Here is a 20,141-nt window from a genome sequence, read left to right on the forward strand (position 1 = left end):
TGGCCTCAGGCATTATATAGGTAACATATACAGGAATAGCTCAGGGAGACTGAGAGCTGGGTGGCAATATATGATAATTAAATCACTAGCCCATGTGTTGGCTTGCTTCTCCAAGATGCTACAGTTCTGTGGTGTTGTCTTCCTAAACTTGTTCCGTGTTGATTTTTACCAGTCCCATTGTTCCTGGAACTCCCAGCTTTGCTTTCGTGTGAACTTTTTTGCAAGGCGTGGGGGAGGTTGGCTTAGTTCAGTGAGCTCAGATAACTGAGACGAACTCTGTTATGTGGGCATATAGCAAAGATAGATGGGTGGATAGATAGATGATAGATAGGTAGATAGATAGATAGATAGATAGATAGATAGATAGATAGATAGATAGATAGATAGGAAATAGAAGAGATAGATAGATAGATAGATAGATAGATAGATAGATAGATAGATAGATAGATAGATAGAATATAGATAGACAGACAGATAGATAGGAAATAGAAGATAGATGATAGATAGATAGATAGATAGATAGATAGATAGATAGATAGATAGAATATAGATAGACAGACAGATAGATAGGAAATAGAAGATAGATGATAGATAGATAGATAGATAGATAGATAGATAGATAGATAGATAGATAGATAGATAGATAGATAGATGATTGATAGATAAATAGATGGTCATGTAGTTGTAAAATTATAAAAATAAATCAGTCTTTTTACCTGCTCTTGGTCCGGCAACAAAGTGACCTAAGATATCTACTAGACATCTTAAGTCTCAGTCAGCAAAGCATCTCACCCGCTTTGCTCCATCCCATATCACAGTGCCAAAGGCCTCTCTCTCTCTGAGCCTGACAGCAATCTCTCTACCTATCTAGTTTCTAAGGGAGGTTTCCATGCCAGAGACACACATCCCAACTCGAGGCGGCCCAAACTAGCCGCCGCACACTCTCTGAAACTTAAATCACCACATGAAAGAACACACAACACAATAACCTCTGATCCAATTGATAAGATATAATTGCCCACCTAGACATACAAAGCCCTGTACACATCCATCCCTTAAGAACATTCATAACAACCTGTAAAGGTACAGTGTGGAATCTTAACCTCCCCCTCCATGTTCTCTCCAACACAGCTTCTCTGCAGTCTTCCCCCTCTTGTTCTTTTCGTCCCAGTCTCCTCCCCCTTCCCTCAAACTTTTCTTCCGCCCATCCTTCCTTCTTGTCCAATGACAGGCCTTGTTCTATCCTGTATCTGCCTCACCTGTATGACCATCCCGCATTGTCAAATGATAGATAGATAGATAGATAGATAGATAGATAGATAGATAGATAGACAGACAGACAGACAGATATCCACTTTTAGTGTTTGAGATAGGTTTTCTCATTGAACCTAAACATTATCAGAATGGGTGGCCAATGATCTTTAGGCACCCTGCAGTCTCCACATCCTTACCTAGCATGGGGCCACAAGTGTACTCCTTTAATTCTGAGAATTCTGGGGGTCTCCACTAAGAGCTCCATGTGCAGCAGGTGCCTTACCTAGAAAGCCCTCTCCACATTTCCAGGGGGTTTCTAACTGTTCTGGCCCCCGCTGAAAAAAACTCTATCCTAGGACTTCCAGGCTTCCCTTCTCTCATTCCAGAGATATTTCCCCTCCTCACCACCTTTCTATATCTTAACAAAAGCAGCTACCCATTTACATATTTTAGCCCACTCTGTGAGATTTTATTTAAGGCACACTTTTCAACCTTAAGATGCTAAGTTATTCCCCTGCACCTCAGGTAGCCTTTGTGCAGTGTGCGTTTTGAGCATCACTTAATAATGCCCCCCAAAACCCTAAGTTGAATTCACTGTGTCTATTTTACCAAAAGGAGGAAAATAAGATTTTAAAAGGCGGTTTGTGGGAGGAAAAGAGGAAAAAGGAGTGGGGAGAGCTGAGTTTTGAAATCGTTAAGCAGCCTGCTTCCAGCAAGTTCTGAGGAAGGGCAGTGATCCAGGAGTGCAGTGACAATTTTGGAAAATTTGTTTCTTAAAAAAAAAAACCAACAGAGAAATATTAGGAGAAAGCGTTTTCATTTTAATCCCAGGTGTGGGGATATAGGGCTTCTTAGAACTGTCCACAGCAGCTGACTATGATTTGCCTCATGCAAAACCAAAGAGGCATGGTTTTGCCAGCCTGCTGCAGATAATTTCTGCAACTGTGTGACGTTTAGAATTCCAGGAACATTCTAGAAGGGCCCCACAAGCAGAGTTGCTGATTGTTGGCCATTGAGGAATTGTTTGTGGTTTGTTAGTTGTGTTCAAAGAAGAAACAAAAGGAAAGAAGTTAGACTCAAGGATCTCTATCTCTTTCTCCTCTTTCTTTCTTTCTCTCCTATCTAGTGACGGGGGTGAAACTGGGGGAATAAAAGGGAAGGGGGAAAGAAAAATCCACAAAACACCAAAGCCCAGATACACAGTAGTCTTGAAAGAAGAGAGGCTGAAGGGATTTGATAGGAAAACAAACTCTAGTAATTTCTAAGAAGGGGTGCGAGCCAAAACTCTGGGCAGAGCAATGAGGAGGAAGAAAGATGTCTGCTTCGCTCCCAGAAGAGGCAGGAGGGACATGTGAGTTCTGGGGAAAGCTATGCCAGTCTGAAAAAAAAAAATCAGGGAATGTTCAGAAAAGTGGAAACAATGTGGAGTTGTGCTGATGGCTGTCCAAGAGTTCCAGACGGTGGGAGGTTTTCAGAAGCTGAGTGGAGGTAAGGAATGAGGTCAGAAGGAGGTGAAGAACAGCCAGTTCCAGTGGTCGCTGAATGAACAGAAATGTGGGGGTTGCAAGACTTTTCCTGATTATTCTATGGGTACCAAGAGAGGAATTCTATTAAGCTTTGGTTACCAAAAGAGGAATAAAGGACCTTGGAAAACCCAGACAATTAGGATTTCCACTTGACACTTAGTGATTGGATAATTGAGTCTATAGAATGTTCATCTCCTGGTGCAAACAAAAGTTGATCTTAGAAAATATTGATCTAAATGGTAAGATAAGTAACTCTCAACCCCCTTTCGAATTTTCCTTGGTATGAGTTTATGTCTGAGTCTAATTATCTTTTGGCCCTGTAGGTTTTGTCGTATAAAATAACACCAAGAGGCCATCTTGTAATGGAGGGAGAAAGAAAGGACGTCTGTCCAGTGGCATTCTAACAGGTAAGGCCCAGTGGTTTGGTCAAAAGAGCTGGAAGAGATGATGTTAAGGCTTACGTCAGTCACGGTGAGGTGACATGCATAGCTATGTTGATGGGACATGGTATATAGGACTGACTGTTCAGCATCTCGCTGGCCCCTACTTGGTGAAAAGTTTGACAACATTGAACCCTCAAAATCTTCCCCTTCTCTGACTTCCAAGAAGAATATTTTATTACCAAAGAGGAATTAAGACTGTTAATTGATGTAGGATTATAAGAGGAGACAACAGAAGGTGACCTGAAAATGCTAAAGAGCTGTCAGAGAAAATAAATACTTGGATGTAGCTGCATGGTAAACAGGAAAAGTAGATGAGCTGAAAATGTGGCTTTCAAGGTTCACCTGTGTGTACCCCGTATTGTTCCCTGATGTTCGGTAACTGCAAGAAAATGATGTCAATCGTTTTGAAGCATTTCTGGCCACTGGCAATGTTCTTCCAGTGAGACACAAAGCTCTGGCCAGGCCACATGGATTGTGGCTTTGCTGAATGTCTGTGTCTTGGGAGGAAAAGCTCCTTGAAGCAGAAGGATGGCACTTAAGTACAGACATCTTATGCATCCGATGTGCACACTCAGATTTTGCGTGGTCAGGGTCAAACAGGAACTTATACAAAACAAACAAATAACGACACCATGGGGTAAATTTGTGCACTAAAGGAGGTAGGCTGAGCCCTGTGAGACTCACCGCTGGCTGATGACACGCACAGAAAGAAGGAAGACATAGTAAATAAGGGTAATTAGAACTGTAATCTCGTAGGAAGGAAGCCAGTGAAGAATGTTCTAACAACAAAGGGAAAGTAAAATAATTTGAGTCTTAAGTAACCTCAAACCACACAGCACAGGATTAGCATGCGTGACTAGACCTTTGGTGGGTGTCTGGGGGAACATCTCCTGGGAAACTCCTGTTAAAGACAGCTGCTGACTCTGCTAAAGAAGCTATTTCTTGGCTATAGTGGTCTTGAGTTCTCAGTGAGTACACGAAGGATATTGTCTGCAAAGGGGAAAGCAATTGTAAGAAGGAGTTTCCAAAAATGTCCTCCTTTTGTTAAATGCATCTTGGGGATGAGTAAGAAAGTAACGGTTGAGGCTTAGTAGTGATGTGTTTGTGTGTCAAGTTGATAAGGGGTCAATTGTCCTGGCTGGTTTTGTGTGTCAACTTGACACAAGCTGGGGTTATCACAGAAAAGGAGCCTCAGTTGTGGAAATGCCTTCATGAGACCCAGCTGTAAGGCATTGTCTCAACTAATGGTCAAGGGGGAAGGACCCAGCCCATGGTGGGTGGTGCTGTCCCTGGGCTGGTAGTTTGGGGTTCTATAAGAAAGCAAGCTGAGCAAGCAAGAAGAATCAAGCCAGTAAGAAACATCCCTCCATGGCCTCTGCATTAGCTCCTGCTTCCTGACCCGCTTGAGTTCCAGTCCTGACTTCCTTTGGTGATGAACAGCAATGTGGAAGTGTAAGCGGAATAAACCCTTTCCTCCCCAATTTACTTTTTGGTCATAGTGTTTGTGCAGGAATAGAAACCCTGACTAAGACGATAGATAGATAGATAGATAGATAGATAGATAGATAGATAGATAGATAGATAGATAGATAGATAGATAGATAGATAGATGTAAACACATAAGCAGTATCCCAGAATAATTAAAACCTGATTTTGAAGAAATGGTATACAGTGATTAAAGAAAGTTTCTTTAATTAAAACTAAAAATGTTGAAAACACCAGTGTGTTTGTCAGCAGTTAGCGATTAACTTCCAGTGCAGGACTTCAGAATAAAATAATAGATTAGAAACTGTCTCTGTGCAACCCAGCGAAAGAAAAAGGTAGAACAGAAAACAAGAGCCTAACCCTGTGAAAGGAGTCGAAGAGAAAAGCAGTAACCCAGGTGTCACCGTCCACAGAAAAGTATCCAGAAGCCACCTGCATCCCTATCACACCAAGCTCCACAGGCAGAAGAGATACCACTTGTGGCTTCTCAAAAAGCTCTCCTGGATGAGGGCCCTGCACAAACAGCTATCTGGAGAGAGCCTGACCGGATGTGAATGCACGGTATGTAAAAAGATGCATAGAACAGGGCGGCAGGAAAGCCTGAGTGTGAGGCTCTCCGGCAGCATCCTGGAGTAAATAGCAGGAAAAGGAACTGCCGGGACCATTGCTTGGATCCATGACTACACAAGAAAGGGTGGGGGGAAAGTCAGTCTCTTCAAACAATGCTAATAAATGTGGTGTCCGGGAAAGGAAAGCCCAGATAAGGTGGACCTTCCTCACAGTCTCCGTCACGTGAAACCCCACATGGGACTCATGAACCCCCAAACAACAGAAAGGAAGTTGTAACTGACAAGTGGGAGGGGCATGTCTAAGACTAGGAAATTCCAGCAGAACAGAGGTCCCACACAGAATCCTCTTGTAACAAGAGGGACTCGGGTGTGTTGCACTTAAATAGTGTGAGTTACTAACGCTAAGCCTTCACCCCGCCTACAGGCATCACTACAACAGATAAGAGAGCAGGGCGAGACTCTGCTCATCCCGACCAGGAAGCAATACTGACCGAGGGTGTCGCTCATGTTTCCTCGTTCCTTCTGTAATTTATTTGTGTTTGCACTTTTAGCAGCTGGTTTAGTGGCTTTGTGTCAACTTGCAGCTCTTCTGAATAGACTGTTATGACTAACTTTGCTCTGTGTCTACTCTGTAATAATAGTTCCGGTGGAATTTATCCAACATCTAATAAGTACACTCCCTCTTTTCTTTCTACTCCCTTTCTGTCTTTTTCTCCATCCTCCCCAGATGCTGTAGGCATGTGATCCACAGATATACATGCAGGTGGAACACCCAATTTAAACAATGTGGCGGGGCATGGCTTCATGTGTCTTTAATCTAAGTACTTGGTAGAGGAAAGCACTTGGGTCTTTATGACTTCCAGGATAGCCAGGACTGCATAGTGAGACCCTGTCTCAAAATAAATAAGTAAATTATTTTCATCATCCCTGATATGGAAAATTACACAGCATTTACCAAACCATCTGGCCTCAAGATTTTCCTTATTTGTCAACGCGTTGTTTCCAAGGCATCCAATAGAAGCCAATCTTTGGGGCTGGAGAGATGGCTCAGTGGTTAAGAGCACCAACTGCTCTTCCAGAGGTCCTGAGTTCAAGTCCCAGCAACCACATGGTGGCTCACAACCATTTGTAATGGGATCCGATGCCCTCTTCTGGTGTCTGAAGACAACTACAATGTACTCATATACAAAAGAAATAAATAAATCTTAATAAAAAAAGAAGAAGAGGAAGAAGAAAAAGAAGAAGAAGAAGAAGAAGAAGAAGAAGAAGAAGAAGAAGAAGAAGAAGAAGAAGAAGAAGAAGAAGAAGAAGAAGAAGAAGAAGAAGAAGAAGAAGCCAGCCTTTGGTGGGGACAGATAGACACTGGGGAAAGATCTAGATTAAGAAAATTGATGAGTTCAGTTTCATCTGTAATAACCAAGGACATTCCTGGCTCTTGTATTTCAAAGAAACCTGTCAAACTATAAATGCTTATGATTCTAGGTCATGTTGTTTTGATGAGATTCTATACAGTTCAGATAGAGTATGGAGTATTTTAGTGTTATGTTCCCAAGGGTCTAAACATGAATTCTTCAATGCAGTCTAATGTTTTTTCATCATTTATTATACCCTCTTAAATTCTGATGCTAAGCTGAAGTAAGCTGAGACCTTGACCTACTTTTAAGCCTTAGGCACCAGAGTAAAAAAATAAATAAAATAAAACAAACTGCATTTTATGAAGGACTAGGAACTGACAGATAAATTTTACCATTGTGTTACCTATGAGATGCACTTCCAATAAGAAGCTGTCTCCCCTGTTCCCTCTTGTTTAAGGAAGTTGAAAATGAGGATAACAAAAGCAATGGCCACTTAAAATGAATTATGATTCCTAAAAGAAAAGTCAGTTGCGTAAGACCTAAGCTGGGTCCTTGGTGTTCGATGTGTTTTTAAGTAACCGTTCCTTCATAGAGCTAGAGAGGCTTGTCTCAAGAACAATGGCTAATCAAGTGGCTAGATTTTAATCGCTTTTATCCTCATTTCTTCTTGCTTTCAGGGACAATTATGAATTTACTTCCTGTCTCTTTTTATGCCCCTTTCCTGCATCAAAATTTACTTTCTCATTCTGATAGGCAAAGAACTTTTTTAACTATGAAAGATAAATTTCACAAATAAAGTTTTCCTCATGTAATGAGTGAGAAGGAAGAGAGAGAGAGAGAGAGAGAGAGAGAGAGAGAAGGAAGAAGTGGGAGGGAGGACAGGAGGAATCACAGTACCTCGCAAAGACAACAGATAAATGTATTTTCACCTCTGCTCATGGAAACAGGGAACTCCCAGGACTGTCTGAGAGGAAAGGTACTATTTGGAAATGTTTGCACACTGGGAAAAGGCATCTCACGTCACGTAGAATGGTATGAAAATGTAGTGAGGAAGTTGTCCAACTAAAGGGAGAGTGAGTGCAGAGGTGTCGCTGGAACTCCAGGGCTTGTGCTGTGAAGAGCAGCATAAACGGGTAGAAAGATTTACTTCATCATTACCTTGGGAACAGAGTTTGTTTGGGGCACTGAAGAGCCACTAAAGACTTCTGAGTGACTAGTGAGAGAATCAAGGCCAGTTCCTAGAGCAAGTATTAAGACAGCAGCTCCTAAGATGAATTTGGGTAATGACCACAGAAAAGGGAATAGAAATGGGGAGAAATGCACCAATATATTATGATACAAAAGGAGCCTACACAGGTCGAAGGGCAAGTATCAGAGAGATGGGAATGACATCTGGGATTACAAAAATGGAAGAAAAGACAAAGGTTATGGAGGGATTTCTTGGACCTACCAGTGACTGAGTAATGACACAGAGACTTACTAATTTTATTATAGCCTGGCCTTAGATAAGGCTACCTTCCAGCTAGCCTCATCTAACTTAGTTAACCTGACTATTCTAGTCCACCTCCCTCCACATTGGACCCCTCCCCAGAGACCCTCTCACAGACCGTAAGTCCCGCCTTCCCTTTCCTGCCCAGCTATTGGTCCTCAGCTCTTTATTAAAGTAATCAGCAAGTGAGGATGGTGTTTGTATAAAAAAAGTACCAAGGCAGGTGATGAGTCATAAGAATAACAATGCTGGAGAATGGATACAGAAAATGTGATTCATTTACACAACGGGATACTGGTCAACTAACGTAAACAAGAACATCATGATGTTTGCAGGCAAATGGATGGAACTAAATAATATCATCCTGAGTGAGGTAACCCAGCCCCCCCAAAAAAAGCATGGTATGTACTCACTTATAGGTAGATGTTAGCCATAAAGTACATGATACCCACCATTTATTTCACAGACCCGAGAAGCTAAACAAGAATGAAGGCCCAAGCAAGGGTGCTTGAATCCCACTTAGAAGAGAGAATAATTATTGATCTTAGAGCCTGAGCCATTTGTGTCCTGTTCAGGAAATTTCCCCCTGTGCCAATGAGTTCTTACCAACCCACAGTCAGAATTTCTGACCCAGAATTGTTCCTGTCTAAAAGAAATACAGGAACAAAAATAGAGGAGAGACTGAAGGAATGGCTGCCCAGTGACTGACCCAACTTGGAATCCATCTCGAGGGGAGGAACCAAGGCCTGACACTATTATTGATGCTATGATGTGCTTACAGATAGCAGCCTAGCATGGCTGTCATCTGAGAGGCCCTACCAGCAGCTGACTGAGACAGACACAGATACTTACACCCAACCATTGGACTGAAGTCGGGGACCACTATGTAGGAATTAGGGGAAGGACTGAAGGAGCTGAAGGGGAGGGTGACTCCATAGGAACCCCAGCGTCTCCCTGGGAGCTCCCAGAGACTGAGCCACCAACAAGGCAGCATACAGGCTGGTCTGAGCCCCATACCCTCTCCATTCCTGCCATCCTGGCACATGCATAACAGAAGGCTTCCTGGTCTGGCCTTAGTGGGAGAAGATTGCCTAGCCCTTGAGAGACTTGAGGCCCCAGGGAAAGGGAATGCTCAGTGGTACCCTCTAGGAAGTAAGGGGGACATGGAATGGGATGGGGAACTGTGAGGGGGGAACTGGAAGGGAGGGCAAAGGCTGGAATGTAAATAAATAAAATAATCAATATAAAAGGGGAAAGGGCATAAAATAGTCATAGGAGGCAGATGGAGGGAGGAAACTGGGTGGAGAAGGGATGGGATGGGGAATGAGGGATCAGGATTAGGTGTAGGGAGAGAGAGGAGAGGGTCAGAGGGCCAGGAGAGTAAATAGAAATCAGGGGCTGGTGGGGGTGGGTCATCTTAGGATGTGCCAGAGATGTGGGATGGGGAGCCTCCCAGCAGTCTATGGGGGTGAACTTAGCTGAGAAAAAAAAAGAGTTGTGGGGAAGGGGATAGGAACTCTGCAGGAAGACCAACAGAGTTGATTCATGGACCCTTGGAGACTCTCAGAGATTCAGCCACCAACCAAAGAGCATACATGGGCTGGGCTGAGGCCCACACACATATGTAGCAGATGTGCAGCTCAGTTTTCATGTGGGTCCCCCAACAACTGGAGTGGGAGCTGTTGCCTGCCTGTGGAATCAGTTCCCCTTGTCTGGCCTCAGTGGAAGAGGTTGTGCCTAACCCTGCAGAGACTTGATGCTCCAGCATGGGGGAAATACCCAGGGAGCTCCCATCCTCTCAGAAGAGAAGTGGGGCAAGGGAGAGGGACTATGTGAGAGGGAGACCAGAAGGGGACAGCAATTGGGATGGAAAGATGAATAAATTAATTAATAGATAAAAAAAGCAACAATATCAATATCTATCTAGCCAGTACTCAGGTCTCTGCTGGTGCAGAATTAATGACTGGATAATACAAAGACAGTCTTCACACAATGTATCAAAAGGTCACCCCAACAAAGGTTTCATTAATAGACTACAAGCAGTCAAAGAACAAAGACTTCCAGTTGATCTGACAGAGCAAGATACCAAGTAGAACACTTCTTGTTTTAAGCACTGCTCAAATGCACTACAAACATAATAAAATTAAATCTAAAGCCAAACTCACAGTCAGAGTTGATGGAAGGAAGTGAATGGAAAATACTGGATGCTTTCAGGACAGTTGGTGACACCATGCAGGAAGCTCACTGGAGGCCAGATCTGAACACCTGGCATGCATCGAAGGATGAGGAGGCTGGCCTCTGAGCACCATAGGGATGGGAGAGCTGCCCTGCTAGAACCCTAACTAGCTTGGACAGCACAATAATGTCCCAGAGCCCGGGTAGAAAATAGGTACCTATGAATGGTTAGAATTCAGGCCTGGGGCTGGAGAGATGGATCTTCTAGAGGTCCTGAGTTCAATTCCCAGCAACCACATGGCAGCTCACAATCATCTGTAATGGGGATCCGATGTCCTCTTCTGGCATGTCTGAAGACAGTGAGAGAGTATTCACATACATAAAATAAATAAATCTTTATAAAAAAAAGAAAGGAAGGAAGAGAGAGAAAGAGAGAGAGAGGAAGACAGAGAGAAAGAAAGAGAGAAAGAAAGAAAATAGGTACTGTGAACGAGTCTCACACACAGTCAGAAGTTTAGCAATGCTTATGATACAAAACATCCTTGTGAGAAACTGGTTTGAAAACTCTCCAATGAAAACCCAGATGTTGCCAATACAAATCACTCTAAGTTTCACATGCAACCCATAACAGAGGCCACACATACAAGGTCGAGTGGACCAGCAGCAGAAAGTCCGATGGGAAAACCATACCTGTGAAACAGATGCAAATAGTCCCAAGAAGAGAAAAGTTAATGAATGGACAGTCAAATTTTAAATGACCAGGGTAGTGGTAAAAAAATAAAATAAAACCACCTATGGCCACTCACCTTATCTTTCTTAAACTAATGAGTTAGGCTCACAGCAGAAAGTCTGCTACTGAGTGGTCCAAGAAAGGGTCCAAGAACTAGACAAGCAAAAACCCAAGCTTCTCTCCTTACAAGCTCTGGCCAGTCTCTGAGCCACATATTGATAGGACAAAGAGAAAGAAAATGGCGGCAAAGAATGAGCTGACATCCAAGCTGCCAATTACTCAACTAAGGGGACTATGGGATTTACATTGGCTCAGTCAATTGCTGTGAAAACACAAATGTTAACCTTCTTTGAAACAATGTAACAGAGCCCAGAGCCTGCACAGCATCTTGGTTGTAATCTCCATAATCTGGTCTAAAATTATTCAACAAGGAGTCTAGAAAGTGTCTATTACTGCTAAAAGACAAAGAAATGTCGAAGTATCCCAGTGGCTGTTTGAACATGCTTGGCCCCAGGGAGTGGCACTATTAGGAGGTGTGGCCTTGTTGGAGTGGGTGTGGCCTTATTGGAGTGGGTGTGGTCTTGTGAGAGTGGGTGTGGCCCTGTGAGAGTGGGTGTGGCTTTGTGGCCACGGTTCCATTTACACTGAGCACAAAACAACAAGAAAGAAAACACAACAAACAGATAGGTGATGGGGGAGGGGCAACAGAGGAACCCCCAGGGACACTGGGTCTCTTTCAGGAGTGATGAGAATGTACCATATCCCCACTGTGGTCATTGTTCACTGTGTCTGTAACAATCTCAACTAATTGAGCAGTACGCCAAATGAACATTTTGATGCGCGTTAAACATTTGATGAAGAACTTTCAATGGTATTCAAACCTCAAGAACCTCAATGGTATTCAAGAACATTCAAACCTCATTAGAGGTTTGACGTGAAAAGATTAGACCAGGGTTCTCTTGTTTATTTTTTTAATTACCTTCTTATGTTGCTTATATTTCATTGTAGTAATGACCACTATAATTTTTTACAAAGTCAATTTTTATAAGGCTAAAAGCCTTATAAAATGGAAAAGGTTATTACTGTGTGGAATACCGGAAGAGGGGGGAGAACTTTTACAAAGAAAAAAATCTGCATGCATGTAAAACAGAAACTCGCACGGGATTGTGGGGAGCATGTACTTTGTCCTCACACATTCCCGAACCCTGCCTTCCTGAGTGGCAGCTACCTCAATCCATGAGACAAGTCGGTGCAAATATGTACAAAGATTTTCCATTAACCCAGGTTAAGTTTCCCCTCCACTGAAGCCAAGGAGAACCAATGACGGCTTCCAAAGGACTGGAAACAACCTTGCAAAATAGATTATTTCAGTATATAAAACACTACGTTAAATACATGCTCATCAGATAGTTTTATTAAACTAACCAACAAACGAACAAAGAAGGGGTTACTTTCCAATACCGCACAAGGTATACATCATCAATAGCTTCACATTCCATCAGCCTGGCTCTCTCTTTAAGCTAAATTCAGAGGGATTTGGGATTTGGTTTTTTGTTTTTTGTTTTTTGTTTTTTGGTTTTGTTTTTTTTTTTTTTTGTTTTTTTGTTTTTTTTGTTTTTTTAAAGATAGGTGGCCGGGTCATATATGATTATTCTGCAGGACAGTTTGGTACTTCAGAGTGTATATTGACACCTGTGCACATGCAAAGGAATGCACCATTCTCTCGGTTACAAATCTTGTGTAAGGTCCTGTCTCTCAGCCCTTCCCAGAACTGAAAGCACACTCTCATCGCCATTATTACTATCATCTGTCACCCAAATCGCTGTTATCTATCATCCATTTTTAAAGGTTCATCAAAGTATCCCAGTGGCTGTTTGAATATGCTTGGCCCCAGGGAGTGGCACTATAAGGAGGTGTGGCCTTGTTGGAGAGGGTGTGGCCTTATTGGAGTGGGTGTGGCTTTGTGAGAGTGGGTGTGGCATTGTAAGAGTGAGTGTGGCCTTGTGGGAGGGGGAAGGGTAAAATTGGAGGTCAGACTCAGTGGTAAATGCCTAGAATATAAAGCCTGACATCTAAGACATGCTGAAAATTTTTGATGGATTTTTATTTATAAATATTGTCATAAGTAACTTCCAGATTTTAAGTGATATTTCTACTTAGTTTTATTCTTAATTTTTTTCTTTTTTTATTTGACAAAAAACGCCAAAGTTCAGGCTGGCCTTAAACTTCGGATCCTTATGATTCAGATGTGTGCCACCACACTCAACCTGATCACTGTTAGACTCCTTTAGATGTTTGTCTTTTTTTTTAATTACTTGTTTTATGGTATCATTTTGGGTCCAAACTTGAGTCGGTAAAGCTGCTACCAATAACTCGTTAATGCAGCATCCTTGAATCGACTCTAGCAGAATCCTGGGTCACAACTGTTACCCCAGAGTCCTAATGACAGGTTCAGAGTTGTGAGACTCCTGTCAAATCTACCCACATCATTGGTTGCCTTAGGGATTTAACTGCAATCTATCTTCAAGAAAAGAGAAAAAAAAAAACCTTGTTTCCACCCGTAAATTTTCTTCATATTACCTCAAACATGCAATCAACTTGCTGTATATATTTATGAGTCCTGGTTTTCCTGTAAAATATCATATCATAGGAAAGAAAAAAATTTATAATTACTTTATTGGAAGTGTCTGTTTGAGTGGGGATTTTTACATCAACAAAATAGGAATGTAGTTTTTTTTAAGATTTAAGAAACATTTTTTAAGATTTTATTTTCATTTTTAATTATATTATTTGTGAACATGGATGCAATGCCGGCAGGGGCCAGAAGAGGGCATCAAAACCCCTGGAGCTAGAGTTACAGGTTGTTGCAAGTCACTTGTCAATGGTTCTGGGAATCTATCTCCGGTCCCCTGAAAGAACAGAAGGTACCCTTAACTGCTGGGCCATCTCTCCAACGCTAACAAATATTTTTAAAATAGATTAGGAAACAGCCTTTGCAATGTTTTGTTTGTAGCCATTATCTGTGGAAGCCTACAGGGGGGAAAAATCATGATTTATATAAAATTTAACTTTCTGTTTTCTTTAAAAAGGAGTGTAGAGAGCAAAATGAATCTCCAGTAGAAAAACCTCATGAACTGAAAGTGGAATCTTGCTATTGTTCTAAATCCCCAGTAACCAGACAGCTTTATTCACATTCTGTGCCAAGAGCCAACGCCATTCATGGGACATAATGATTGCTGATAGCAACAGAAATATTTCTAAACTACCCTCTTCTTTTTATTCACATCTGTTTGGTGTTTGAATGAATTTTCATTTTGCTTTACAAAATGTGCTAGACGGCGTGTTAGGCAGCAGGGGCTGCGTGTGGATGGTAAGGGAGCAACTGATAGAGGGCCCATCATGGGCCTGAACGAAGGACCACAGTGTCCTGTGCTGACCCTCTTCTGCAGGGAGAGGCACAGTGGAATTCTTTACTCAATAGACCCCAAACATAAACATCACAGAGAGGCATATGCTAGATATTTTTCAAATCATCATGTATTATACATGAAGTCACGACTAGTATTAAAATTTTCTTTTCTAAAACATTTTATCGTGTTTATTTTTTTTTCTTTACATAACTTACTTATCCTCGTTTCAATTTTAGGTTCTTTTTAAATTCACTTTACATCTGGATCACAGCCCCCCTCCCTCATCTCTTTCCGCTCCTACCCTTACAAACCCCTCCTACCCTTACAAACCCCTCCTACCCTTACAACCCTCCCTACCCTTACAAACCCCTCCTACCCTTACAAACCCCTCCCATCCTTACAAACCCCTCCTACCCTTACAAACCCCTCCTACCCTTACAACCCTCCCTACCCTTACAAACCCCTCCTGCCCTTACAAACCCCTCCCATCCTTACAAACCCCTCCTACCCTTACAAACCCCCCCTCTCAGTGCCTCTTCCCCTTCTCCTCAGAGAAGAGGATCTCCATTCTACCACCCAACTCTGGGACATCTAGTCCCAGCAGGTCTTGTCCCATCCTCTTTCACTGAGACCCAACCAGGCAGTCCTGATAGGGGGAAGGGGATCCAATGGCAGGAGCACAGACCAAGACAGTCCCTGTCCACTTGTTAGAGGACCCACATGAAGACCAAGCTGCACATTTGCTACAAATGTGTGGAGGTTGAGTTATAGCTCCTGCATGTTCCCGGGTTGAAGGTCTAGGTTTTGTGAGCCCCCGTGGTCTCAGGTCAGTTGACTCCATGGGTCTCATGTCCTTGACCCCTCTGACTTGCTCACTTCTGTCTGTGCATGGATGTGTTGGGTTTGTGGGTAGCGTGTGCACTTGCCTTAGTCAGAGGACAACTTTCAGAAGTTGGTTTTCACCTTCCATCATGTGGGTCCCTGGGTTTCAATAAGGATTTCAGGCTCGGCAGGGACAATCTTTATCCAATGAGCTATCTTTCCTGTCTGAATCATTAAGGTTCTTTGCAGATTGCATTATACTGTCAGCCAGGTTTTGATTTCAGTATTATCAAATTTGATTTCAGTATTACAGTATTAACTGTATTTCTTGTGAAAAGAACGTAACTGTTAAATAGCTTGTTCGTTGTTATCAATTAGGAATTACAGCTAATATGCACAAATCATTTTAATTATTTTATTTATTTATTTATTATTTATTTATTTATTTATGGGAAGGGTGCACACACCACAGACTACATGTGCTTTAATCAAATGACAATTTTCTTTTTTAAGGATTTATTTATTTTATTTATATAGGTGCACTGTAGCTGTCTGATCCCATTACAGATGGTTGTGAGCCACCATGTGGTTGCTGGGAATTGGACTCAGAGCAGTCAGTGCTCTTAACCACTGAGCAATTTCTCCAGCACAAATATCCACAAATCATTTGTAATTACTTTATTTGTTTATTTATTTATTTGTTTGTTTGTTTGTTTATTTATTTATTTATTTATTTATGGGAAGGGTGCACACACCACAGGGTACATGTGTTTCAACCAAATGACAACTTTCTGGACCTTGATCTCTCCTTCCCCCAAATGGGTCACGGGAATCGAACTCAGGTCTTCAGCCTTGGCAGCAAGCACTGTTACCCACTGAACATCCTGCTAGTCCCAGAAAACTTTAGGTTTACATAACTCAAAAAGTAAATAAAAGAACTCCCTCGTACATTGTAATACTACACCTAATTGTTCTTCTGTAGGAAAGAAATTTGTTTTCTGAAAATTCCTCTTTAAGGAGTATAGTCCTAATGCTGGACCAGGCTCCACTAGCCTTTTGCCCCTGGGAGCGAGGTATTCTGTGCAGCAGTTAACAAAGCTCTCTCCCGGGCAGAGAGTCCTTCTGATTCATGAATCCATCACACCAGCTAAAACCGCACCGAGATTTGCTGATCCTCCCAAGTAGACCAGCTTTTATGAACTCGAGAAAGGTCACTAATAGCAAGAATTCCTTGAAGCTATAGAATATTGAATGGTTCAAAAAAAAAAAAACCTATAGACTATGTTAGACTGTGATGGTGCATCCGACTGTTACCTCATTGCCCCTCCCCTTTATAAAAATCTGGAGGTAGCCAGATACAGTGACACAAGCTTGGACCTCGGTGGATGAGGCAGGAGGATTGTAAATTAGGAACCACTTCGTGGTACATGTTGAGATACTGCCCCCCCCCAAAAAAATCATAAAAATAAACAACAAGAAAATAACAAGCTAAGACTGAGGCTGTTTCTCAGCTCCAGGTCTCACAGCTGGGCTATCTCCTCTCACACCACGTTCATTCCATAAGATGTTTTCTCAGACCTTTCTTTAAAATATACCAAACGCCGGTCAACCCTCAGCACTTCCACAGCTGCTGTCTCTCTGCTAATTAAGCAAGGGCAATGGTTTCCGACTGATTTCCTAGGTTCGTGCCTACCCTACAGCAAGCCAGGTTCATCCAACAAGCAGAGGAGCCCTTCAGAAAGCTCTAAGCCAGGTCGTGTGTCTCCCGTACCCAAACATTCTCCAGAGGGTTTTTCATGACCTCCAAAGCTTTTTAGAATGGGGTCCTGTCTGGATCTTACTTCTGCTTTCTTCAACTTTCTCCCTTGGTCATCAAATTTGCTCTCTTTTTAACTCCAGACGTGCCGGTCTTTTTCCTTACCTCAGGAGCCTCTGTACCTCCTGCTTCAGTCCGAGTGTCTTCTCCCACTGTCTGTCCATAGTCGCCTCTTCATAGCCACGCCTGGACTCCAATGTACATCCTGGGGAATCCTCTGCTTCAATCTGCCCAACAGTTCCTTCCTCGTCTCTCTGACACACTCGTCTTACTTCATCATTGTCGTGACCGGCTCGCCTGACTTAAAGCAACATCGAGAATTTTTTACCCGGTGGAACTCTTGTGTTAGGAACTTGGGATGAGTAACAAGGTTACTGTGGCTCGGAGGCCTTTTTGAGCCTGTGTCTGTAGATCATCCAAGCCTGCAGTCCTTTGAAGGCTTCAGCCCAGGTTTTGTCAGGTTGACACTGGTCATCGGATACAGGCCTCAGTTCCTTACCACACCGGCTAACTCCATAGTTGCTAGAAGAACCACACAATATGGCGCCTAGGTTCTTAAAGGGCACGTGCTGCAGGAGGAAGTGAGGCAAGCACCACAATGTGTTTTATGTTCCAGCCTTACCCTGTAACACATAATCATCCTAGCAATGTCCCTACTCAGGGAGAGAAGAGACTAGAAGACTCGAGTCTCGCTGGTTAGCAACCACTGAAGGCGCCACGTTAGATGCCACCACATCCTGGAGATCACTGACTCCACTCTGTTCAAAAAGATCCCCCCTAACCTAGAAAACAAACCTGAACATATCATTGGCCTGTGACTGCCACATTGATGGGTCCTTTGGGTCTAGTTTTCTGAGTTGTGTTCCCGTATGCCCTTGCGAAATTAAAGGAATAGGGTCCCTTCCCGGTTTTGACCCACCTCAGTCATAGGTGCCCCTTATAAGTCACTTATTATCCATGATTTTAATATTTTATCTATTAGTAGTAGTAACATCTGTCACGACTCATTCATATATGTATTGCAAGAATATGAACGTGGAATGGCAGCTCAATTCAGCTTGGCCTCAAGATAGCAGCAGGTTCTAGATCCAAAACTTGGGCTTCTGAAAGTATAGTATATTGATTCTAATCTGCCGTTGATCTTTCAGAGAGAAAAAAAAAATAGCTTAAACTAACATCCTTCTTAGTGTCAGAAATTGGAGTCTCTATAGTTTCAGCAAAAAAAAAAAATAACATGGCAATTTTATTTATAAATAAATAAATTTTATAATTTTATAGGCAATTAAAATAAAATATGGAATAGCAAGATTATGCCACGTATATAAGAATATTATATGACTGACAAACTCACCACACAAATCTGCCTGGCATCAGCCAGGTGGGATAGAGAGGTGGGGAAAGTCCACGGTGACATCACACGCTGCTGGGGAAAAAAAGGCCCAAAGGACGATTGAGGGTGGGAATAACATTAAAAGCCAATGACTTCAGTCAACCACCCCAGTTTCTGTCACTTCCCCAGTGGCGCTTACTTCAGCTAATTAAAACATTGCCAACGACCTTGGTGGTTTCTGTCTTGAAGGGCCAGAAGACTCAAGAATGTGTGAGACTTTTTTTTTTAAAACCAGGGCCTGAGGAGGGCAAAGAAAAGGAGACCAGCCTACAGGTCGCCCATGTTTTGTGGATACTATAAATATTGGCTTGTTTTGGAATTCTGCTCAGTTTCCCTCAGGCCCTGTGTTTACTCAGGGACCTCAGCCAAGAACAGTCTCCTCCCCACAAACTGTAAGAAACCTTCAGAGGCCACCAAATCACTAAAAACCAAGGACTCTTACCAGGCTCTGTTCTCTCAGCTTTTCTTTTAAAACCTGTTGGAAATCCGTGGTGGGGACGGAGGCAGCAATACCAGCCCCATTAGTGAGCCATCTACAGATGCTTCTTCCGGGTCATCTTGAAAACAAAAATGTGTAGCTCTTGTCAAAACAATTAAAACTTGAGGTTTCTTACGGGTTCTTCTGGGTTATTGAGAAACAAGCTTCATCTGGGGCCTTTGAAACTCATCTGATCATCGCAGCAGTCAACACAGTTAGGAAATGCACACCGACAGGAGAGGCACAGGGCAAGACAGACAGAAACAGGGAGACAAACAGAAAACTTAACACTTAATAGATGTTCAAGTGTTTTTAATCTCGTAGGAATACCCCACTTCCTATGCTTTTGGGAGATCGGAAACATCCTCCGCTGTGTTTAGAGTGAAATCTTGGATGTGAAGTTCTAGACCATGATGTAAGAGGCGTATTTGAACAAACATTTGCAGAGCGAGAAGCGTCACTGATTTGTTTGTGGAAATAGACTGTTTGAAGAGACTGGCTCTTGGAGACTTATTTGTCAAGGTTCTTACCAGTTGTAGATGGCTGCAAGGAGCTAAAAACACTGCGGCACGTTAACACAGCTCCGGATGTAGGACCCAAACGAAAACAGCAGAAGGGAGCCGCACAACCAATTTCAAAGCCCCGCACATCCTACATGTTTGATGCTTAATCCCACAAAGCCACCTCGAAACCGCGTGCTAAAGCCACCAAGAACATTGAAAGAACAAATCCTACGGGATTAGGGAGTTATTTCTGGTCCAGAGAAACACATTTTCTCAGCTGTTCTAGTCTCTGTGAGGAGGGATTTTTTTTTCCCTTAAACACTTCACCCTCTTTCCAGCCATTTATGTCTCTTTACTCCCTTTCCCCAGGGACATAGGCTGTTTCACCATATGGGGAATTCGGGATGAAAGTGGGTATAGTCAGCTCAGTTGTGCCCTCCCTCCTTCTGGGGAGCACTCCTCTGGTCCTTCTTTAAGCCCTATCAGCCCCCCACGCCCTGAGCCAGGAAGACTTTTCTGGCTCCAGAATTATAAATAGAATGGTTTTCTCAGGGTCAGTTAGCAGAATAATTTTTTGTTCAATTAAGTACAAATTATAACTTCGAAAGTATTTCGAGTTTCCCTCTATCAAACTTTAATGTTACTTGTCAAGACCCCAACCAACAGTGTCCAGCAACCCAATTAACAGGACATTTG

General features: G+C 42.6%; 1 long non-coding RNA gene across 2 annotated transcripts in view; it reads right to left on the minus strand.

Moving 5' to 3' along the window:
• LOC120094649 (uncharacterized) overlaps window positions 1-19,727 on the minus strand; it is a 47,286-nt gene extending 27,559 nt beyond the window's left edge. The window contains exons 1-4 of one of the 2 annotated variants that reach the window (XR_015629057.1): window positions 19,473-19,727; window positions 18,907-19,021; window positions 18,426-18,497; window positions 17,180-17,643 (exon numbers count right to left, since the gene is read on the minus strand). This is a non-coding gene — a long non-coding RNA (uncharacterized LOC120094649). Of the gene's footprint in view, window positions 1-17,179; window positions 17,644-18,425; window positions 18,498-18,906; window positions 19,326-19,472 lie in introns of those variants that run through there. The other variant, XR_015629056.1, reaches the window with a different exon arrangement.
• Between the last annotated feature and the right edge of the window lie 414 nt (window positions 19,728-20,141).

The sequence above is a fragment of the Rattus norvegicus genome, chromosome 9 (genome assembly GCF_021556685.1).
Source record: "Rattus norvegicus strain SHRSP/BbbUtx chromosome 9, alternate assembly SHRSP_T2T, whole genome shotgun sequence".
Taxonomy (NCBI): Eukaryota; Metazoa; Chordata; class Mammalia; order Rodentia; family Muridae; genus Rattus; species Rattus norvegicus.